The sequence below is a fragment of the Ascaphus truei genome, chromosome 15 (assembly GCF_040206685.1).
Source record: "Ascaphus truei isolate aAscTru1 chromosome 15, aAscTru1.hap1, whole genome shotgun sequence".
Taxonomy (NCBI): Eukaryota; Metazoa; Chordata; class Amphibia; order Anura; family Ascaphidae; genus Ascaphus; species Ascaphus truei.
Genome location: NC_134497.1, coordinates 26535452 through 26561012, shown reverse-complemented (window position 1 = coordinate 26561012; position 25561 = coordinate 26535452).

The following is a 25561-nucleotide window of genomic DNA, read 5'->3' as shown; positions in this document are numbered from 1 at the left end:
GGTGTAGTTTGGGCGTGTGTAACAACAGGTGTAGTTTTGGCCTGTAAAAATAGACCTGCAGTTTTGGCCTGTGTAACTATAGGTGCAGTTTGGGTCTGTGTAACTATAGGTGCAGTTTGGGCCTGTGTAACTATAGGTGCAGTTTGGGCCTGTGTAACTATAGGTGCAGTTTGGGCCTGTGTAACAATAGGTGCAGTTTGGGCCTGTGTAACTATAGGTGTAGTTTGGGCCTGTAAAAATAGACCTGCAGTTTGGGCCTGTGTAACTATAGGTGTAGTTTGGGCCTGTGTAACTATAGGTGTAGTTTGGGCCTGTGTAACTATAGGTGCAGTTTGGGCCTGTGTAACTATAGGTGTAGTTTGGGCCTGTAAAAATAGACCTGCAGTTTGGGCCTGTGTAACTATAGGTGCAGTTTGGGCCTGTGTAACTATAGGTGTAGTTTGGGCCTGTAAAAATAGACCTGCAGTTTGGGCCTGTGTAACTATAGGTGTAGTTTCGGACTGTGTAACAATAGCTGTAGTTTGGGCATGTAAAAATAGACCTGCAGTTTGGGCCTGGGTAGACACAGTAACACTTTGAGGCTGGTTATAGACATGGATACCTTTTTGCTGGGTACATTGTTTAGCAGTATTGGACAATGTCTTCCAGGCAAGTGGATGTCGTGTTTCTGTATTTGACCTTTTCCTTTTTGTTGTCCTTTTAGGTGCGTGTGTAAGATTATCATCTGTACTGGATGTCTGCATTTGTTCAGCTGTCGTTGGTGATTCCAGATGAAAGCTTCTTACTTGGGATATGTCATCACTAGATAAATTTAACACCTCTGTTTGTGGAGATAAAATGCCTCCATGGAAAATACCTTCATTGTTGCCACTGAAATGTCCTTCATTTCGTGCAGAGTGTGGAAGAAGATGATTCCCTTGCTGTACTGCTGCGGCCAAGTTTATTCGAGCATTTGCCCGTTCTTGGCCGCAGCAGTAGCCTGGCGCGCGCCCGAGAGTGACGGGCGCGCGCCGAAGCAGCGGAAGAGCGCCCTCCGATCGGGGCGCTCTCCCTACCGCTGCCGGGTCCGCCGGGTCCCCCGGAACCCCCTGCCCCTCGGGGAGCCCCTGGACGCGCGTGCAGGGGGCGCACGCTCCCGAAGACGCGTGACCGCGCGTCTATGACGCGCGGCACGCCGAGGGGCGGCCACTAGCAAGCCGGGAAATCTCCCGGCTTGCGGTACCGGCCACACTTTAATAAAGTGTGTCGGTAGTGTAGAGTGGTCACAAGTGTCCTGAATGTCTGATTCATTACATGCAATTCTTCTGGGATTTTCATTATTATCTGTTGAATTTGGTGCATTTCTTATGCCATACATTGGTGTACTCCCATTAATTCCTAATGGTGTTTTATTTGGAGTAAGCTCATCCTTGATTCTAACGCATCAATTGCTGCCAAACTTTCTTGTGTATTATTTGCAGGTGCTAATGGACGTGGTTCTGTTATTATTGGACTCTGATGTTGTTCAGATGCAATGCCTATATTAGGAACAAAAAAAACACATTAACATTTGTTATTCTTAACATGGTTTCATGTCTCCATGTGTATGTAAAAAATGAACCTTTTTGACATCTTACAAAATAAAACATTACTATTTACCTATATTTGATTGGATGTTGCATTATTCATCACCAGTTAAACATAATTGTTAGACTCAATGGTGACATGTGTGATGATGTTATTAATTATGCACAACAACAGTATTAGAAATAGTGGTTCTGACACACCCTGCAACATACATTATGAACATATGTTGAAAGGTAATAGCAGTTATTTTAAAGTCTACACATAGTAATGAAATATTGGATTAACAACATTATCTTGCTGGATGTGTTAGTTGTGACATAACGATGTATGAAAGCATAAACCCAGGCTGTACAGCATAATTTCCTAAAGACCAGTGCTGCAATGGATTATGTAAGTGTCTGATTAAATTTTGATGTGTGTTCACTTCATACAAGTGTAGCCAGGTCTCCCAGCAGTATCAGCACCCCCCTCACCTTCCCAGAGATCGCGGGTGCCGCCGAGTCCAATGGCGGCCCCATCGGGCGATACGGGAGGTGAGGGCGGTCAGGTCCCGGCTCGGGGGTTGCTGGGGACGCGTGCGGCCGGTTGCCAGGGCCGCACGCGCATCACGGGAATCCCAGCGCTCTCGGAGCCGGGCGGTTAGGGCGCCACCATTGCACGTTAATTCGCGCAGGCGTAGTGGTCGCGCGAGTGTAGGGCTGGCGAGAGGTAGCGCGAGGGAGTCAAGGCAGCCCCCTATAGTTCGCGCATGCGCAGGGAAGAGGAAGAAAAGCCCGCGAAGCCAGAGCCTATTAGGGAGGGCCCTAGAGAGGGACTACAGGCCCCATGAGCCTCTGTATGCCCCATGTGACACCAGGGAGCCAATAGGGCTTAGGAAGGCTAGGCAGGCAAAGAGATACATTTCGCGCGCTGAGCCCACGTTAGTCAGTCAGAGACCGGAGCAGCCCAGGGAAGGAGGTAGGGTACAGGAGTCAGGGACTCCCTGTACTAGGCCAGCACCCCCAGGGCCCGAGATATCTCAGCTCCCCAGTAAAGTGAGTGTTGCCAGGGATTGCCCTCAGGTTAGGGACCCTGCCACTTACATTAGTGGGAGCTGGGAAAGGAAGGTTACAGAGAGTTGGAGTCAGGGAGCTGTGAGGGAAGGAAGGGTGCGGGGAGCGAGTGCAGCTCCTGCACCCATATAGGTACCCACACCCCAGGTAGGCCCAACTCCCCACTAGTTTAGTGGGTAAATGCTTAGGGAGGCCCAAGATAGGGACGCTGCCCTTAGCGTAGAGTGCTGCCTTGTCAGAGTCACGGCTGTTAGTGCTGTGAGGTCTGACAGACAGGCACCTTGTTGCGCAGCACGTTGGCTGCAGCCTCCAGTGAGTTACAGCTTGCTGCGGTAGGCGCTGGGACTAGTCAGACAGTAGTGGGTCTGGAGAAGAGCTATAGCTGTTCTAGTCACCTTGAGGTAGCGCTAGGGGTAGGATGCCTGAAGGGATAGCCTGTTAACGAGGTCAGGAATTCTGGAGAGGATCTGCACTAGGCTAGCCAACAGTAGGTAGACGCCCAAGTACTGCATGGAAGAGTACTCTAGTCCATTCCAGATCACTTACCGAAGGGACTTGGGTAGTTGGGGGAGTGGGACAGGTCATTACCCCCTGCAGGCCCTAGGAGTTCCCCAAGCCACTGCAGGTTGCTGTATTACAGGGACAGGCCCTAGGTTAGGGTTCCTGTCACGTTAGTACCACTTATATAGATAGGGACACAGCGGCTGCTGCTGTTCCTGTGGGAGCAGTTGGACCCACGTTGGGGTTCACAGAGAAGTCCGTTGCAGGTCCGCACGTGCAAGGAGTTCGGTTGGAGGATCAGACGGATTCATCACACGTCTGACCCTTTGAGAAGATTGTTGCTGACCCGAGCACCGGAATGCTCGGCAGGTATTATACCATCATATGTGCACCAACAGGCCTAGAGGTTCTTAGTGACTGCGCAGTCACCCATTGACTATCTCTGTAGGAGTACGGGACATTGGGTGGGGTTCTTGGGACACTGGGTGGGATCACCTAGTGTTGGGGCAATCGTCCTGCGAAACGTCGCGGTTAGTGTCTCCTCGTGAGAGGGACACATGTCATTATGAGGGTGATGAGTTGTTATGCATGTTAGTAAAGTCATTAGTTAATATACATGCTGTCTATGTGATTATTGATTGTCCTGCGAGGAACTACTCCCCCTCTGGTGGGAGCCATCGCAGGTGGAGGCGCTGCATCATTGTAAGTGAGTACCCTAGTATAATTGCCCCAGGTTCCCCGTGGCGGAAGCTCAGCCCTCCTGTGAGCCAACAGGTTATGCACCACACCTGAGTAACAATATATGTTCCTTGCACCTACACCATATCTGCGATTGGGTGGGGGAATACCCGTTACACAAGGATCAACAGTGCAAGGAACACCATACACACTACAGAAACACACATCCTATTTACAAGAACATGAGAAATACAAAATGTTCAATCACATGTTACTATACCAATTCTACTAGTATGTCATAGTAAAATAGTTACTTGTGTGTATGTCATGTTGAACATACAATACTAACGTTACTGTATGACAACTGAATTGCCACAAATATTTACCTATATATGTTTTTAACATGCAGAAAATTCATAGTGAACTTACATACTAGCAACAGTTATAATGTTCCTGCATTATTTGTGAGACATAAATTCACAAACCATGTTATGTGGTGTTGCTATTTATGAGTGCAACTACATAAGTCATGTTTATATTAATAAGTATGATCATATCTGTAACATGTGCATGTTATGTATGTTCAAACATACTGTTTTTGTTACTGTAAAAAACACACATTCAAAAATGCAAACAGGATAGCCTCACCTTCCAAAAGAAGTGATGATGCAAAAGATGAATCGGATGTGACCACCTCTTCTTGGTGGTTCTGAGGCACAGGTGTAACTATATGAATGTAACAAAAAGAAAATTCATAAACTTAACATTTTGAATGTTAGAAGGTTAATGAGAAATATAATAGAAAACTAAAATGTTTATGATTGCAGAAAGGCTTATTTGAAGTATGCATTTCGTCAACAAGTTCATGTGTAACGTCACACAATAATGCACCTAGAGAGTTAAATAACAAACCCTAACTAGTTAAGTTAGTGACAAATTAGTAGATAATGATTTTTACACGTAATTATATCACAAAAAACAAAACAATAAACGTTATTCTGCAGATTGTGAATACCCTATATGTTACTTGAAATTAAACATGAATCTACTTTTTTCTCAACTGTCACATTATAATAAACAGTATTATAAACAAAATGAAATATATAGAGATTAATCACCTTGTGGAAAAATTTGTGGATAAATCCCTATATCTCTGTCTCCAGATAATCCAGAGATTACAACAGGTAATAATTTTTCCCTCAACATCTCCTCCAAAGGGGTAAATGTAATAGGTGATGCTGGTGGTCCACCTCCAGTCCCGGAAGCATGCCTGTGACCAAATTGAATGGCATTTTTCAAATTTCTCCGTATATCATCAAATTTTTCCTACAATTCTTCAATGTCCGGACCTGATTTCCACATGCTGAGACCGAAATACGAATTTCCTCCCATAACTGACGTCGAATTGTGGAACTGGTCCTGCCTTTAAATAGAATAGAATAATGTAGTACAATCAAGAATATTTCTAATTCTGTTATCAACAATGCATGCAATAGTGTACACTTTTAGAATATGACAAATAATTTTTACAACTGTGGCACATTAAATAATAGATACATGGGTGTACATCAAAATATTGACATCATGTTGTAAATGTAGAATGATAGTCAGAAGATGTCATAATACACCCATCTTTATAAAGAATGCTTTCACAGACACATGCAGAACCCCTGGGTGATAACGCAGCAAACAGTGCATGTTTTGATTCACAAGAAAACAAAGCACAGCTGCCTCAAAAAAGAAATTAATACAACTCTGCCACTAATTTATCCATCTGACGTGAATATGTAATTTTATTGAAACATGCCATTATTGTGGGTAACTTCAACAGTATTTGAGCAGCACTGAAGTAGGATTACATAATGTTATGTGTTGTAATCATGCTTGAATGTGGCACATTCAAGAACATTTAAAAGTGTTTTAAATTTCATATATTCAGCATTATGCCTCGTTCAGGGTGGCAAAACCACGAGTTGGAGTGAGTGCGTTACTGAGGGAGGGCGGCAGTGGGATGGCCAATGTGTGTTGATACTGTCAGCAGATTTAATCACATGTTGAAGCGGCAGAGAGGGGGAGGGGATACAGACGCCAGGTTAGGGATAGAAGTTGCACTCTTGAACTCATTCTCAAGAATGATGCAATTGGCTGGCTAGGTCACAGTGACGCTGCAGCAGCTTTAATAAACGTATCGTTTGCTTCATTGAAGTTTAGCCTGCATAAACTCCATAGTTTGGAGACAGCCCAGCTGCTACCATGACAACCACAGTTCAGATTAAATACATTGTACCTCTTGTTCGCACGCAGTGCCTCCAAAGGAAGCACCCTAAACGAGGCCTAACAGTTACACGACAGGGGATTGGACAATAACTTAGACACTATTGGACTCCTCCCCTCCATTAATGCAACATTTGAGTAGAACATTATGTTGATGTGTGGGTGGGGTGGGGGGGATGGGGTTCATGGTTATGATAACGGCTCCAACTCCATTTTGAATGTGAGGTGTGGTGTGTGCGTTTATTATGTTCTGTGTACCACCATTTTGTGTGTGTATAGCGAATGTGTTGTGTGTGTACACAGAGGGAGAGTAACAGTATGGATATGTATATGTAGCCATGCTGTAAAATGGACTACAGTCATCTCTCCTGCTGACAGTAAGGCCTGGTAAGTTATGGGCATGCCAGCAGTAATTATGGAGGTTTGCCCTCACACCCTGGTGAGGTGCACTATGTATGGATGGGAGTGGCCACATACTCTGAATCCATAATTAGTGATGTCAGAGTTGTGCCTGCCTCCAGAGGATACATAAGGCACAGCACTGCTCAAAAGTTAGGTTGTTGCGGAGTGTTGGAGGAGTGGGTTGTAGTTGCTGGAGTAAGGAGCAAGTCTGAGTACAGACTTGGGAGGAAGCAGCTCATAAGACTGCGACCAGGGACCTGGCACAGGGAATATCTCCCTAAGGGGAGATAGGGAATCCACCAAATTGGAAAGGACAGCTTTCAAAGGGAAGTGCGGTGAACATGAGTGGCTGAGTACAACCGCTGTGAGGGGCAGCTGGCCCACCGCAACGCAATAAAGATGATCTTGTTAAATCATACCCTCGTGTGTAAGTGTGGAGTGATTACACAGAGGAGTGCACCACAGAGGAGTTCCTCACCAGGACCATCCACAAGCAGACGCTGGGATCCTGATGAGGTGGAGGCGCTGCACTGGATATAGGTAGGACTCATGCACACTACCTCAGCTGCCTGTCTGGTTTGGCAATCCCCACACAACATCATACGGGAGACTCAGGAGTCCTGTTGCCAACAGGTGCACCACAAGACACTACACTGTAATGGGGGCTGGTTAGACCACAGGGGCCAATGTGAGATTGGGTGGGTCAGGCCAGGCCAGAAAATCCGTTACATTTGGAGGCGCTGCTGAGAGACCTGTCAACAGGACAGGCTTTTGCTAGGTCACTTGGAAACAGGGAGAGTGTCTGCTGCCACTTTGTGCTGCATTGGGACGGACCTAGGGGTAGTAAGGGGGCTGATGGAGTTTGTCAGTTCGCAGGGACGACCTAGGGGCCTGAAAGGAGTTGGAGGTTTGGAGAGGGGCTATAGCTGTTCTAGTCACCTTGAGGCAGTGCTAGTTGGTAGGATGCCTAAAGGGATAGCCTGTTAACGTGGTCAGGAATTCTGGAGAGGGTCTGCGCTAGGCTAGCCAACAGTAGGTAGACGCCCAAGTACTGCATGGAAGAGCCAGAGTACTCTAGCCCATTCCAGACCACTTACTGAAGGGAGCACAGACTGGTAGGAAGGAGATACAGCAGACACTGAGAGAGTGAGCCTAGCCTGAGGTAGTGCAAACACGAGTCAGACCTACATTAGGTACACAAGGTGGTGCATCAAGGTAATCTTTATTGTACCGGTGTGGTAGCTGCCCCGCAGAGAGTACAATAATCCTAAGTACAGTGAAAGAATGGCGACCGCAAGAATGGAGGATCCGAGCGGTGCGGAAGGTCCAAGATGGCGGACGGAGGCTAATGGAGAGAGCGCACATGGTGTGTGCGGGTGAAGAGCATGCTACGGAAATGACTTTCACGAGCCTGCTGTGGAGTGGTGCTAAGGCTGTGGCCGCACCGTTTTGGTCCTGCCTAGGACCGCGGGGTGCTACCCTGGAGGACAGTATTGAGGACATTGTGATTGTGGGAGGTGGAAAAGTAGGATCTGCTTGCCAGCTGGTGAGCGCTATACAAAAAGCTACCTCAGTAGCTAATGTGATTGGAAAAGCAAACCAAGATGGCGGCTCCCGCTTCCCTGGGAGACCGCGTGTGCTCGTTGAAGAGAAAACTGCATTTGCAAAAGTTGCAGAAAGTTGGCCGGGATTGGCGCCAAAGAAAGAACCCCACCCTGTTGAGGGTAAGGGCGCGAAAGCTGTGGCCGCGCCCTCCAGGACTGAAAGGTGTGGCCTCAATTACAGGACATCCTATCAAGCTGTGGGACCCGCCCATAATTGCTACTAGTGGGGGTGGTTTCCAGCTTTGTCAGATGAGGGTGGAGCTGGTCAAGGGAGTGGCTGGCAACTCAACCCCTTCTTGTCAGTCTCGCGGAGCCAGTTCACAGAACAGACCGCTGCTGCAAGTAACTCCTACTAAGACAATGGCCTGTCCACAAGAAGCGACTACGATGGTCTCCACTCAACCCTATTCAGCACCAGGAGGCTTACTGGTGATTCGGGTGGCGGGCACCGAGACTGTGGTATGCCTCTGCCTACAATGCAGGCTACCCGGCGGTACCGTGGGCACGGCGGCGCGCTGCCCGCAATGTGGCACACAGTACTTGTGGCCTATGCCTACAATTATGCCCATCCAGACTATCGAACCCGCGGGGGATAGGGCTAGGCTGTCCGCCGGTCCCCCGGTGCACTGTGGAAAGAAAGTGCGGATCTCGGAGAATGGGGATCGGGGCCGGTTGTTAAAGCCGAGCCCGAGGAGAAAGGAGCGGTCGGTCAGCGTACCGATCGAGAGACTAAAAGGTGGTCGCCACGAATGGTGACCCCGAGCAGAGTGGAAGCGGATTCCTCCGATGAGGAACCCAGAGTGTCGTCCGGTGCAGTGATCCGGCCTGTGGCAGTATCCTGTGGAGAAAACGGGAGGAAACTACCACTTACCGGGAGTATCGGTGAGAGGAGTCGGGTGTCGCCAGTGGAGCGGAAAGGCCGAGAGGCGAAGTCCTTCCATTCCTGGGACCGGCGGGTCCAGCGGTGACGGGCGATCCATGCCCACCCTGCGGAGCGGTAAGAGCAGCCCTTGTTCTCACCAGGCTCCGGTGACGGCATCCGTGGAGGAGAGGCGGTGTTAGGCCCAGGCTGCGCTAGAGAAGGCAGCGGAACTTCCGGACATCGTCCTGGAAGAAGAGATCCCGCATGGGGATTCATCTCAAGATGGCGGAGTTTCCGGTTCCGGTGATGACATCCCTTCCGGCGGAGGTAGCGGAACGACCGGAGAGATTACAACAACGCCTCGGCGATCAGGCAGTGCTTCCCGATCACCTGTGACAACCAAGAGCTGGCAGGCTGTGAGGAGAGTCGAGAAGGGTGAGGATCAGCCAGCGGAGAATCCTCGCAGTGATCCTGGACACTCTAAGGGTAGAGAGCGGGTCGGAGCCCCGCGGATACCATTTGCCCGTCCATATGCCCAAACCCATGCCCTAGATAAAGCCCCTGTCCCAGTCACCTTTTCCCGTGGGTCCACGTCCAGTTTGGGAATGTCGGGAGGGTCCCAGGGAACCTGTGAGGAACGGACTGGGGAGTGACTGGCGAGTTATACGTCCGATGATGGGTCGGTGGGTGGAGGCTATTTGGGGGAGGCATCTACGTCTAGTTGGAGCCCTAGCGTGGCTATCGTGAAGTTAGAGGAGAGGCCAAAACGTGTGGGGTGGCCTAAGTCCCGATCTACCGGGACATCGGGGGTGTCTTCCTGGGGGGACACAGAGGAGGGAGAATCCCTAGAATCAGAGCCCGAGAAGGTTAGGGAGACCCGGTGGTGGGCCCCATTATTCGAGGGTTATGTGGGATGGATGAACTGCACTCGGTTCCTACTACAAAGGGAGGATGTAGTAGATTACTGGTGGGCTAGGGGAGAATTTACCGCAGAGAAGCGGCAAAAGGAGATGCAGGAGCGGTGGTTTCAGATCTGTCACGGCAGTATAAAGCCCAAGGGTCCCAGTATACTGACAGACCCCATGGACCCAGACGAGCCCCTGTCATGGGTGTTGCCAGGGAGAGCAGGGAATGCTAATTTGACTCGGTGCAGCTGGGCTGAGAGGGCTATTACCGCCAAGTACAAGTATTCCCATGGCTTGGAATATCCCTACGTTCCGGAACCCCTCATGCAGCAGATCGAGGACAATAGGGACAGATGGTTGCGAGAGACCATAGAGGAGTATATGGTAAATAAGGGGGGTGCCATTAAGGGCAGCAGAGCTGAGGAGAGGATAGCGCTCCTTATGCGGGTGTTGAGTATAGGCAGGAATGTCTATAAGCATAAAGTGGTGTATCGACCTGAAAGGGGGTTGCCACGTGATTACAGTGTGACCTTCCTGGACATGGGGGGTCGGGAAGTTAAGAAACCCGATCCTCGTCACTATTATAGGGGGAACAGGATGGCTGTTGCGTAAGCTAGTGGCTGCTGGTCAGGGCTTGCTTGGCGCAATATGTTTTGTGAATCTGTCAATGTTGTGACTAATTATGTATGTCATTTCACAGTGCTTCCTGAAGAAAGGTACTTAAAATTTAGGTCCCAGCCGGGGTCGGTGGGATTCACCAGGGGGAGAATGTAGCCATGCTGTAAAATGGACTACAGTCATCTCTCCTGCTGACAGTAAGGCCTGGTAAGTTACGGGCATGCCAGCAGTAATTATGGAGGTTTGCCCCCACACCCTGGTGAGGTGCCCTACGTATGGATGGGAGTGGCCACATACTCTGTATCCATAATTAGTGATGTCAGAGTTGTGCCTGCCTCCAGAGGATACATAAGGCACAGCACTGCTCAAAAGTTAGGTGGTTGCGGAGTGTTGGAGGAGTGGGTTGTAGTTGCTGGAGTAAGGAACAAGTCTGAGTACAGACTTGGGAGGAAGCAGCTCATAAGACTGTGACCAAGGACCTGGCACAGGGAATATCTCCCTAAGGGGAGATAGGGAATCCACCAAATTGGAAAGAACACCTTTCAAAGGGAAGTGCGGTGAACATGAGCGGCTGAGTACAACCGCTGTGAGGGGCAGCTGGCCCACCGCAAAGCAATAAAGATGATCTTGTTAAATCATAGCCTCGTGTGTAAATGTGGAGTGATTACAGAGAGGAGTGCACCACAGAGGAGTTCCTCACCAGGACCATCCACAAGCGGACGCTGGGATCCTGATGAGGTGGAGGCGCTGCACTGGATATAGGTAGGACTCATGCACACTACCTCAGCTGCCTGTCTCGTTTGGCAATCCCCACACAACATCATGCGGGAGACTCAGGAGTCCTGTTGCCAACAGGTGCACCACCAGACACTACACTGTAATGGGGGCTGGTTAGACCACAGGGGCCAATTTGAAATTGGGTGGGTCAGGCCAGGCCAGAAAATCTATTACCTATATATGCTGTGTATGGGGAAATATATAGTATATCATATATGTATACAGATGTTGACGTTAAAAAACATATACATAAGGGGCGTGTCCAGGACGCCAACAGGAATGACTGTGTGAGACAGGAGCTCCACAGACCCCACTAACTAAATAGCATTAAAAGCGCCTTTCCCCCCAACCCTCAGACCCCAGAACACCTGCTATAGCTCCCCGAACAAGCAGGGATGGCTGCAAAGCAAAAATCACAGCCTGCACAAGGGGTGACAAAATTCTTTTCCCCCTCGCAAAAGAATGCTGAAGGGGCCGGCAAAACCCAAGATGGCGCCGGCTCCACGAGCACACGAGGTACTAGGCCACAGGCCCCGGAACGTGACCGAGGAGAGAGCCCTCACAACCCAGAGACTACCATCACCCGAGCATATATGCAGGACATGATGAAGGGTATGCTAGATAACCTGCATGCTTCCATTCAGAGTGATTTGCGAGCAGTTGTGGCGGAACTACGCCAAGATATCAATGGCCTAACAGAACGCACAACCACCCTGGAACTCAAAATGGAGGATTCACACCAGGCACAAACGGTTGTGGAAAACGAGATATTCAGGCTGGGAAGGGAGGTTAGCAACCTGAAAGACACGCTAGAAGACCACGAAAACCGGGATAGAAGACAGAATATCAGGTTAAGAGGCATCCCTGAATCTGTTCTCCCCGGCCAGCTGCAAACATACCTAACGGATCTTTTCACATCGCTATGTGATGACCTCGAGGCGAAGGACCTGGAGATGGACAGGGCACACCGCACCCTGGGACCGCGCTCAGATGACCCAAATAAAACAAGAGATGTCATAGCGCGCCTCCACCGGTATACAGTAAAAGAAAAAATCATGAGGGCCAGCAGGGAGAAGAAACCCATCACATTCCGGGATGATCACCTCCAGGTCTATAACGACCTATCAAAGCTTACTGTAGACAAGCGGCGAGAACTACAGCCATTAACCAAATTGATGCGAGACCAGGGAATAAAATATAAATGGGGCTTCCCTTTCAAATTAATAGTGATTCGAAATGGGAAATTTCACGCAATAAGACACCCCACAGAGATGACCCGACTGGCCAAAGCTATAGGCCTCGACCCCCCTCCAGCATGGGACACAGATATATCAGGGACCCCCAGCCGGGACACCGAAGAGCCCATAGTCAGGGCATCGCAGCGGCTAGCTGGCCAAAGACAACAACAAACACAAAGATAAAGATACCACAACTTACCTGTGTTCTCCCGACCCCAGTTGAAAGTTTCTCCCCAGCAAAACTCTACCCTGACATACTGACAGCGGATTCCACAAGTCCCCGGGAAAAATCCAACTGAAACAGATGCAAGCCAGGACTACAGCGAACCCACGGAAGCAAGAACCCCCGAAGCAAGCCCCACAGTCGCCTGCGACAGACCCCCACCGCTCCCAGATCGGCAGTTAAAAGAACGCGGAACAAAGTTGGCCGCCGCCACCACACCCAGGAGTTCCCCGGAGCCCAGACACAGCTACATGAAACCAACCCGCGGGGGAGATTGGAAGGAGGAGGAAGTCGCCTGCTTGACACGCAGGAGAGGAGAGCGGCTGGGAGAAAGCTGCTACCTGCCCCCCCCGTGCTACCTTTCCTCCCCCTCCCTGTCTCTTCCCTCCGCCATCCGCGGGGGGAGAACTCCCTGGGATGATCAAAAGTAAAAGTCACGGCGCAAGCACCCCCTGAGGTATGTGACTGAGAAGTGGGGACTGCGGACTGGCTTCTCATCCTAACCGTGAGTACAGCGCCCCGTAAAACTAGTCACCAGAACATTAAAAGAGACAAACGCCCAACGCGAGTCCGCGAGCCTGTAAAATGGCGAAGCATTCAGTCACTCCCCATAGTCACCATGATGGGGCCCTGGGCCGAGCATACTACTTGCCCGTCCACCACTGGTCTGCCCAGACTCAACGGGACCCCAGATAGCAGAACTGTTGGGACTACATGTGTACTAAGCTGGCCCCCCCTGAGGACTCATGTTCCCCCCCATGCCCCCCCCCTTTTTTTTCTCCCCCTGGGTACACATGCAACTACACATAAAGAGCAAGGCCGGTAACACAGTTGTAATCCACACGCAGCGCCCTGTACAAAAGCTGCAGCAAAAATGTTTACTCCATAACACCCTTAAAAACAACATCAAGACCACTAAACTAAGCGGCCCCTAGCTACACAAAACCAAAACAATGTAGGTACCCCCCCTCCCCTTCCCCCCCCTTTACCCCCGAAGGGATCAACTCACATAGGCAAAAGTCAAAAGACCCCCCAGACGAAACTCCCATCCCATGCGAAACTGGGAACATAATGAAATGGCTTACTGTGCCCCGCTGGAGAAATAGACATGCTATCTGTATAACGGAAATGTTAAATGTTGTTGATGATTATAAAAAAAACAGACGTGAATGTATAGGCTAAATGGACTCTAAAATCCCTCACATCAATATGCGGGCCCGCCATTATAACCAAAAATGTATGCTGTTTCAATGCTCAGAAGTCATATATAAATGTGCAAAACGATTTTTAACTATATACCCCCCTCCCATCCCCCCCCCCTTTTTTTAAATTTTTTTTTGGCTTACTGTGTCCCACTGGAGAAATAGACAAGTAATCTGATGTGGATGGTTATAAAAAGCGATGTTGAATGTAACGGTCAAAAGACCTCTGAAACCCCTCAAATCAATATGCGGGTCTTTCACCACAGCCAAAAACACACGTTGTTTTACAACCCAGAGCTGTATGCAAATGTGAAAAGATTCTCCACTGTGTATTCCCCCCCACCCCCCCCCCCCCCACCCCTACCCTCCCCCCCTCCACACACGCCCCCCCCCTCCCGCCCATCTTCCCTTACCCCCCCTCCCGCCCATCTTCCCTTACCCCGCCCTCCACCCCCAAGTCCACCCCACCCCTCCCCCCCACCCTTTCCCTCCCCAACCCTCCCCCCACCCTTTCCCTCTCCACCCCACACAGGCCCCGTCCCCCATCCCCCCCGCCCCTTTCCCTCCCTGGGACAGAGAGAAAAACAGAACGGGTAAATGTGCCCCACCGGGGGACTAGAAATCTTAAATGTTGTTGCTGGTTATAAAAAACGGAGACGAATATACAGGCCAAAGGGACTCTAAAATCCCTCACATCAATAGGCGGGTCCTCCATTATAACCAAAAATGTAGGCTGTTCAATACTCAGAGTTGTATACAAATGTGCAAAAGGTTTCTAATTTATATACCCCTCCCCCCTCCTTGGCAGACCACACACACCCTCCACAGAACACATAGAGAGTTCACACCCCGCCCCTAAAGAGCATAAAAACTTAAGATATGATGAATCACTGAAAAATAAACGCAAGATCTCTCCTAGTGGGAAAGGTGAGGTCCCAAGACCCCGTACTACAAAAAAATTACAATGATGTCCACAGCCCCAATTAAGGTCCGTTCCCTGAACGTCAAAGGCCTACAAAATAATAGAAAGCGTACACTAGCCCTGCAGGATATGAAAAAATCAGGGGGAGACATTATATTCTTACAGGAGACCCACTTCACATCACAAGACCCCCCAAATGTATTCAAAAAAATGTTCCCAATGTGCTTTTTTGCATCATTTAGTAGTAAAAAGAGGGGTGTGGCTATCCTAATCAGACAAGGCACCCCATTTAATCATATTAAAACAACCAAGGACCCAGGGGGTAGGTTTTTAGTGGTATATGGCTCCTTAGCGGGCTCGGCAATAGCTCTGATCAATGTGTACGCCCCGAACGAGAATCAAACGGAATTCAACCCCACCAAGGACAGATCGACCACAATGCCCCCCCCCCCCCCCCGTACAACCCACTCTCAAATCAAGGGGAAAAGGTTCAGGGGAATCCTGAGCGAGTTCTCACTAGTGGACGTGTGGAGAGCCCAACATCAGGGCCAGCGAGATTATACCTTCTACTCAGCACCAGACCTACTCACGAATCGACTATTTCCTGGTCACCAAAAATGTGATGGCGGCAGCCATTGAATCAGACATTGGCTCAATCACTTGGTCCAACCACGCCCCGATCACCCTGGCACTATCAATTCCCTTCGAAAAAACAATAAATTACTCTTGGAGACTAAACGATTCACTATTAAATCATCTGGAAATAGAAAGGGAAATAAGAACCTCACTTAAGGACTATTTCTTTTTCAACACGGGAACAGTCTCCTCTCCAGCAATCCTATGGGAAGCCCATAAGGCAGCCATCAGAGGGAAATTTATTTCCATCGCATCCCATAGGAAAAAAGCCCGCCAAGCGCTAATCAAGGAACTCACAGATACTATCAGAACAATAGAACAAACTCATAAAGCTAACCCCTCAAAAAAAATATACAAAACATTATTAACAGCTAGAACAAAACTTAAGCAAACTCAGCTGGAGGATGTTGAAAAGGCCCTCAAATGGACCAATCAACAATACTATGATAAGGGTAACAAGGCCGATAGGCTCTTGGCAAGTAAATTAAGAGGGGTACAAAAAAGATCACAAATAACGGCGATCAGGAGTAGGTCTGGTGAGATCCAATATAATGATAGCAAAATTGCAGCGGAATTTACAAAATATTATACTGAACTATATAATCTAAGATCCAAAAGCGGCCGGCCGGAACCAATAGCTTCAGAATTCATAACACAATACCTAGACAAATGTCAACTCCCCACATTAACGGAGGAGGAAAACACAGTCCTCAATGCTGAGATCACAAAAGAGGAACTGGCCCTGATGGTTTCACTAACGTCTACTACAAGAGATTCTTGCCCACACTATCCACGCATCTTCTAAAAACATTTAATCACTTTATGGAAGGAAACCAAATCCCCCAATCAATGTCTCTTGCCAACCTGGCCATAATACACAAAGAAGGCAGAGACCCGATGCAATGTGGAAGCTATCGCCCAATCTCCCTCCTCAACAGCGACCTCAAATTATATAGTAAAATACTAGCAAACAGACTGAACCCCATCTTACCGAGATTAATCAATATAGACCAAGTAGGATTTGTCGCGGGCAGGCAAGCCTCAGACAATACTCGGAAGATAATCGATATTATCGACCATGTGCACCTCACAGGGACCAAAGCATTACTGTTAAGCCTAGATGCAGAGAAGGCGTTCGATAGAATAAACTGGCAATTCCTGGACCATACTATGCGCAAATTTGGCTTTAACGACGCATATCTAGAGGGGGTCCGTAGTCTATACCAAAACCCGTCAGCAGCAATAAAATTACCAGGGGGCAACAACCAGAGATTCGAGATTACCAACGGAACTCGATAGGGATGCCCCCTCTCTCCTCTCCTTTTTGCACTTACGATAGAGCCACTGGCATCAGCAATACGACTCAATAGAGACATCCAGGGAATAGAAATTGGAAACAGGCAGCATAAAATATCCCTATTCGCAGATGATGTCATCCTAACCCTCACTAACCCCCAAATCTCCCTACCCAACCTACAAAAAGAACTAGGAGATTTTGGAAAAATCTCAGGATATAAAATAAATAACGATAAATCAGAAGCCCTGAACCTAAGCCTGCCAGAGCCAGAGGTGCAACTCCTCAAACTAAACTTTAACTATCGTTGGAGCTCCTCATGTATCAAATACTTGGGAGTCAAGATATCGAGGACCTACCAAACTTTGTATCAACATAACTATCCGGCACTGTTCCAAAAAATCAGATAAGATCTAGAGAAATGGGGAGGATACCAGATATCATGGATCGGGAGAATGATCTCAGTTAAAATGAACATACTCCCTAGATTACTATACTATTTCCAGACTCTCCCGGTCCACATCCCTGGCTCGGAATTAAAAAACATTCAAAAACTAATTTTCCACTTTATTTGGCAAGGGAAAAAACCCAGAGTCACCAGATCGGTTCTCCTGGCCTCAAGGAGAAGAGGAGGAATGGGTGTCCCAGACATCGCAAGGTACTACCTAGCCGCCCAATTGCGCCAGGTGGTAGTCTGGAACGCGAACCCAAGCCAATACTGCTGGCTGGATATAGAAACACAATATGCCGGGATGCCTTCGCTGCCGGCCTGCCTTTGGTCCCTGAGCAGGGAGGACATGCAGCATTGCAAACTCAAGTTAGGTCCGATGAGACACACCTGGGAGACCTGGGCGAAAAGCAAACTCAAATTTAAGCTCACTACACCTAAATCTCAACTAATTCCAATTCATAACAATCCGAAATTCCCCCCTGGATGTGAGCCCAGAAATTCGATCAGTTTAAAACAAAAAATATCAGAGCGATTGCCGGCCTCCTGAGCTTCGAGAAGTTCCTGAGCTTCCAAAATCTTCAAACCAAATATGAAATGGTAGGACTAAACGTTTTTAAGTACCTACAAATTCGGCACTTCACTCAAACATTATCCCCAACGTTGGAATTTCCCCCTCTCACAGGGTTCGAATGGCTTTGTAGGGAAACAGGCCATCAACGAGGTCTAATAACACAAATCTACGCAGAGTTAGAGAGGGCCACGGAAGCCCCCTCACACGACTATATGCTGCACTGGGCAGCAGAATTGGATATAGTTATAGACCGAGAGGACTGGGAAAGTATTTGGGAAAATGCCTCAGGAACTTCTATATGTACCACAATCAAAGAAAATATATATAAAATTATGTTCCGCTGGTATCTTACCCCAGTTAGAATAAATTAAATTTACCCCCTGGCATCTGACCTATGTTGGAGAGGCTGCGGTCAAAAGGGGGACATGACCCACATCTGGTGGACATGTCCGGAAATTCAGGAATACTGGGAAATTACACAAAAATTAATAGAAGAGGTCACAGACCTCACAATACCCATTGACCCGTTGACCTACCTGTTGGCCAGGCCCTTTGATTACCTGGACCGCCCAACAGGAAAATGAGTCTCCTTCATTCTTACGGCGGCTAGATGTGCGGTGGCTGCTGCCTGGAAGAAAGTGTCTCCCCCCTCAAAACAAACAATAATAAAAAGGGTGCAAGAAGTGATGGACATGGAGAGACTATCCGCCTTCCTGAAAAGGTCTACTACCTCATACAATAATACTTGGGACCCCTGGCAAACCCATATGGCGCTTCTTCGTCGAAATGCCCCTTAACAGGTTAGAGGAACATAGGATACCAAAACCCAAACCAGAGTTGTCAAGGAGAGGGGGAACAAGACCTCCCCCCACGACACCCCCCACCCTCCCTCCCCTCTCAGCTCCTTTTCTGTTTCTATACTCACGTAGCCCCGGCAGACCAGATAAGGTCAGGGGGACGTTGAGTCTCTTCTCTCCTCTTCCCAGTTAAAAAAAATGGAAAAATGTGTATTAGGTTTACTGTATATACTGCTTGTACTACCAATAGAATGTAGAGAAGCAAGGAGCACAGCTGGGTTAAAAATCTGCAGGAAGGGTCCTGTAGAAAAAATGAAGGGCACAACTCCGTTCTAAAACTGAGGGTGGTTTATTGAATAAGTGCACAGGGACAGAAACACAGCCCACACACCGACATGTTTCGTCCCACGGGACTTTATCAAGGTGTATCACATAACACAACCTCCTTACCTTTAATAGCCCCAGTTCGCGCCAAAATCGCCCGATTGAGTACACTGCGCATGCGCGCCAGTGACGCGTCGCATCTCCGTGACACCGCCCCCCCTCTGGCACAAGTCCTGGAGAGCAGAGACCACGTCACTGAGATGCGTCCGTTTCCACCCTGGAACGCATGCCAGCTGGGCTCCTATCGGATAGAGGCGGAAGGGGGTTAACAAATACATTTTTTTACATTTTTTTACACAACAACTTTATTAGTTTTAAAAAAAGAGACAAACACATTTAGCCCAAAGCTGAACATTGCAAAAAACGCAGTGATAGTTCAGCCTAGTAGTACAATAAAAAAGAGAAGTGCTCACATTTGATAACCTATGATAAATAAAGAAAAAAGAGGATGTTTTAGCAATCACAGAACTATAATTAGACTTTAATCATGTTGAATGGGACTATATTATAATCTCAGTATATAAGTACCTACAAAGAGTACCATAATATGATAACTTTACTACTATCAAGCCATATCTAATCCATAAACTTGAATTATAATCTTGAAGTCCAAATATAGACTGATTTTATGTGATTGACTGTGTAAGGTAATTTTATATGGAAGAAAAACTTTTTTATTTTATTATCAATTAAAAGAATATATATTTTTTTGCATGTTGATTTTCTCTTATTCATGACCCATATATAGATGGTACAGAAGGACATGGAACATGGATTCCACCATCAAGACATATATTAATATTTAAACAAATGATCAATGTATATTAGCATCATAAAGAACCCTCCTCTACTATAAAAAGTGGGAGAGGTCCCAATCGATATTCATACCGTGAGGCACCCTGGTTCTTAATGTGAAGATCCAGAATGCCTCACGTTGGTCAAGCTTCTTAACTCTATCACCCCCTCTGGGTGACAGCTGAATGGACTCAATACCTTGAAATTTAAAGTTTTTTAATCCACCTTTGCTGCAGTTAGTGAAATGTTTGGGGACAGGGTGGTCCAGGTTCCCTTTGGAGATCAATCGGATATGCTCCATAATTCGCACTTTGAGGTTCCTAATGGTTCTTCCAACATATTGGCTACCGCACCCGCAAGTGATGAGGTAGACAATATATGTGGAGTTGCAGTTGATAAATGATCTAGTGGCATGAGATTTTCCAGTTTGACTGGATACACATTTGTTTGATTTATTAATGTATCCACAAATTTTGCATTTCCCACAGGGGAAAGAGCCACTAGGAGCTGTATTGCAATGTACCTTTTTTGAGGAAAAGAGACTTGGGGTAAGGGAATTCGCAACCGTCTTGGCCTTCCTATAAACAACATTTGGACCTGCAGTAATATATTGTTTTAATATGGGGTCCAAGGAGAGTACCGACCAATGTTTTTTAAGAATAAATCTGACTTGTTCAGCTTGGGAGCTAAATGAGGTAATAAACAGGGGTGTATCATTAAATCTTAAGCCTCTTTTTGAGCGGTGGAATAGTTCTGCTCTATTGGTAGATGAGACCTCCTGAATGGCCCTTTTTAAATCATCTGGTTTGTAGCCCCGTTGTACAAAACGATCAAACAGATCTTTTACACGTTCATTATAGTCTTCCTCGTTGGAATAATTACGCCGTAGGCGAATGAATTGGCCCTTTGGGATACCTTTAAGGAGGGGCCCTGGGTGACAGCTGTTGGCACGTAAGAAAGTATTACGTGAGTTAGGTTTGCGATAAATGTCGGATTGAATAGATAAATTCATGTCAATGTATAGGTATAAATCTAAGTAGTGAATCTGATGGTGATTATATGTGTACGTGAAATTGAGATTATAAGCATTAGTATTTAAAGTGTTAATAAAAGATAAAAGTGAAGTGACATCACCCTCCCAAATGAAAATAAGATCATCGATAAAACGTTTGTAAAAGAAAATGTGCTCCCTGAGTTTGTTCCCATCTCCAAACACGTGGACTGACTCCCACCACCCCATAAAGAGGTTGGCGTAACTGGGAGCGAAGCTCGTTCCCATGGCTGTACCACGTGTTTGGAGATAGTGAACCCCATCAAACAAAAAATAATTGTGCGTTAACAAAAAGTGAATAGAATCTAATAAAAAGGTTGTCTGTGCTGGTGATATGTCTGTGCGTGAAAGAAAGTGACCAACAGCTGACAGTCCGTATTCATGTGTAATCATTGTGTACAAGGACGTCACGTCCAGTGTGACCCAGATCATATTAGGTTTCCATACAATTTGATCAATATATGTCAGGAGGTCTCCACTATCAAGTATGAAAGAGGGCAGAGATTTCACAATGGGTTGTAGTTAAGAAGCTTGACCAACGTGAGGCATTCTGGATCTTCACATTAAGAACCAGGGTGCCTCACGGTATGAATATCGATTGGGACCTCTCCCACTTTTTATAGTAGAGGAGGGTTCTTTATGATGCTAATATACATTGATCATTTGTTTAAATATTAATATATGTCTTGATGGTGGAATCCATGTTCCATGTCCTTCTGTACCATCTATATATGGGTCATGAATAAGAGAAAATCAACATGCAAAAAAATATATATTCTTTTAATTGATAATAAAATAAAAAAGTTTTTCTTCCATATAAAATTACCTTACACAGTCAATCACATAAAATCAGTCTATATTTGGACTTCAAGATTATAATTCAAGTTTATGGATTAGATATGGCTTGATAGTAGTAAAGTTATCATATTATGGTACTCTTTGTAGGTACTTATATACTGAGATTATAATATAGTCCCATTCAACATGATTAAAGTCTAATTATAGTTCTGTGATTGCTAAAACATCCTCTTTTTTCTTTATTTATCATAGGTTATCAAATGTGAGCACTTCTCTTTTTTATTGTACTCCTAGGCTGAACTATCACTGCGTTTTTTGCAATGTTCAGCTTTGGGCTAAATGTGTTTGTCTCTTTTTTTAAAACTAATAAAGTTGTTGTGTAAAAAAATGTAAAAAAATGTATTTGTTAACCCCCTTCCGCCTCTATCCGATAGGAGCCCAGCTGGCATGCGTTCCAGGGTGGAAACGGACGCATCTCAGTGACGTGGTCTCTGCTCTCCAGGACTTGTGCCAGAGGGGGGGCGGTGTCACGGAGATGCGACGCGTCACTGGCGCGCATGCGCAGGTTACTCAATCGGGCGATTTTGGCGCGAACTGGGGCTATTAAAGATAAGGAGGTTGTGTTATGTGATACACCTTGATAAAGTCCCGTGGGACGAAACATGTCGGTGTGTGGGCTGTGTTTCTGTCCCTGTGCACTTATTCAATAAACCACCCTCAGTTTTAGAACGGAGTTGTGCCCTTCATTTTTTCTACAGGACCCTTCCTGCAGATTTTTAACCGAGCTTTGCTCCTTGCTTCTCTACATTCTGGTTCCTTCTATCAGGACTGCACGCAGTGGAACTTCACCTGGATGGATTTCGTATTCCTATACACTTAATGGAAAGGTAATGGGCAGTAGCCCAAATTTATTGTTACCTTGGTCCCTATTTAGGGAAGTGTATATGTTAAGGGGGGTAAGCAGGGTAAACCATATCTGCGGTAGTCGTGCTGACTGACCGCTAGGTCCCATATATATGTCCCCCCTTAACTCTGTATTATACAATGGTGGAATGATTTATTGAAGTTCCCATCTATCTATATGTTGATATACAGCTTGTGAGTCCATACACGTGTATGAGCGTCAATCTCTACGTATACACATGTTGTACTACCAATACCCTGTAATGATATATCTGCCTAATAAAAAAATTTGAAACAAAAAAAAAACATATACATAAGTATACATAAAGGAATTGTTCACATGTAACATTTATACCGCTAGACATGAATAGTACTAACCTATGCAGAGTAGCAAATACATTAAAAATAATATTCTTAAAGTCTATGTACTTTGCATGCTGCCTTCAACTAGTGTTACAAGGAAATTAATCAATCATGAAGATGACATCCATTATAATATATAAATGCAATTTTAAATTGTAAGAGTAACTGATAATGTGCATACAATAATTATGTACTCGGATCTATTACATGCATTATATTTAGAAATACATACTGTAAATGACTTTTACATACATCCTTAACCTCCTTTACATACTGTCATATATACCATGTATTACATATGACATACATAAAGGCCATGAAATCACATGTATTACAAGATATTTATGCATAATCATAGGAATATAATTTAAAACATAGTCAAGGATTACAATATCTTACCTACTAAATGACCACAGAGCTGATCATATTTTGCCACAATGCCCGTCACAAGGGCTGTCATTTCAGCATTATTAAATCTTTTATTTCTTTGCACTGTTTTTTTTGTCCTTGGAGCACGTGCTGCATTGCCACCTACCTGATGCTGACTGGACTCCCCTTCTTCCAATGGAAGAGAATCCAGAAGCAATGCACCATCAGACGCCACACCACCATGACGCACACCACCACCACGCACCCCCCCCAACAGCACCACCACGCGCAACACCACCACCAGTCCCCTTACTCACACGAGCAACACTCACCCTACCATCACTCCCCTCTCTCACACGGCTACTCACACGAGAAGCACTCACCCTTGCATCACTCCCCTCTCACACGGCTGCTCACACGAGAAGCACTCACCCTTGCATCACTCCCCTCTCTCAAACGACTACTCACATGAGAAGCAGCACTCACCCTAGCATCACTCCCCTCTCTCAAACGACTAGTCACACGAGAAGCAGCACTCACCCTTGCATCACTCCCCTCTCTCACACGACTTCTCACAGGAGCAACACTCACAGCAGCATCACTCTCCTGACTCACAGGACTGAACTCAGCATCAACACTGTCAGCAACATCACTCTCCTGACTCACATCACTCACCCCAGCATCAGTCCTCTGACTCCCACGCCTCCCGTCCATACCTGTAGCACTCACAAGCAACACAACAAAAAAAAACCTCAAACTCACTAAACAAATTCTAATAGACAATAACAACAAATGCTAAACAAAATATAACAGCACAAAACAAATCAATCAACACGTCTATCAATTACTCTCACAATGCACAGCTCTGTCCGTCACTCCCTCTCTCTCTCTCTCTCCCAACAACACAGAGAAAGAATATAAACAAATGTTACCTTTAAATAGGCCGCACAATCACGCCATTGGTTGTTTAATCGCGCGATTCAGAAACAGAACGCCATTGGCGGTGCGTGCACGCCAGTGGCGGTGCGTACACGCCATTTCAACATTCCCACCAAGCAAGTCGCCATATTTGCAAATGGTGGTGGCGCATTGATTCGCCGCAGATTCGCCACTTACAGCATACAGTGACTTTAACATGCCAAAAACATGGCGAATAGCTAAACTGGCTAATGCTTTTTTCCGCTGCTTACTGCATGAACCCCATAGAGTGGCACACAGAGAGAGAGACACACACAAACACACAGAGAGAGAGAGACAGACACACACACAGGGAGAGAGAGACACACACACAGAGAGAGAGAGAGAGAGAGTGACAAACACGCACACCAAGAAAGAGTCCAACCCACACACACATACACACACACACATACACACACACAAAGACACACCAATCAAATCAAATTAGCTTTATTGGCATGACAAACAAACATTTTAGTATTGCCAAAGCGTGAGTAATAGGGGGTGGGGGACAATGATTACAAAAATACTAGGGGGTAGAGTATAATGGTTATACAGTACATTAATTATTGGGGGTTGGGTATAATGATTGCAGGGTATATGGGTAACATATTTGATTTGATTTGAGAGACACACACAGAGCGAGAGACACATACACACACACAGAGAGTGAGACACACACACACACACACACAAATAGACACACACACAGAGAGAATGAGACACACACACACACACCGAAAGAGACACACAGAGAGAGAGAGACACATACAGACACACAGAGAGAGACACACACACACAGAGAGAGACTCACACACACAGAGAGAGTGAGACACACACACATACACACAGACACACACAGGGAGAGACACAGAGAGAGAGAGAGAGACACACACAGAAAGAGAGAGCGAGACACACACACACACAGAGAGAGAGACACACACACACACACACACACAGAGAGAGAGACACAGAGAGACGCACACACCCACACACACCAAGAGAGAGACACACACAGAGAGAGACACACACAGAGACACACACACACAGAAACCTACTCCAAAGCTTCCAGAACACAAACTACGAGCAGAACAAACACGGAGTAAACCTGGCAGTAAGAAACCTCAACAAAATATTCCATCTAATAGCAAGGAAATCAAACCTGAAAATAAACAGTTCTAATAGACCAACAACAAACACCAAATGCAAAGAAAAATGGTTTGATAGGGAATGCAACACCCTTAGAAAAAGCCTGCAAACAATATCAAACCAAAAACACAGAGACCCAAACAATACAGAACTACTAAAAGGTACCACCAACACCTGAAGCTCTACAGGCACACCCTAAGGAAGAAAAAACAAAACCAC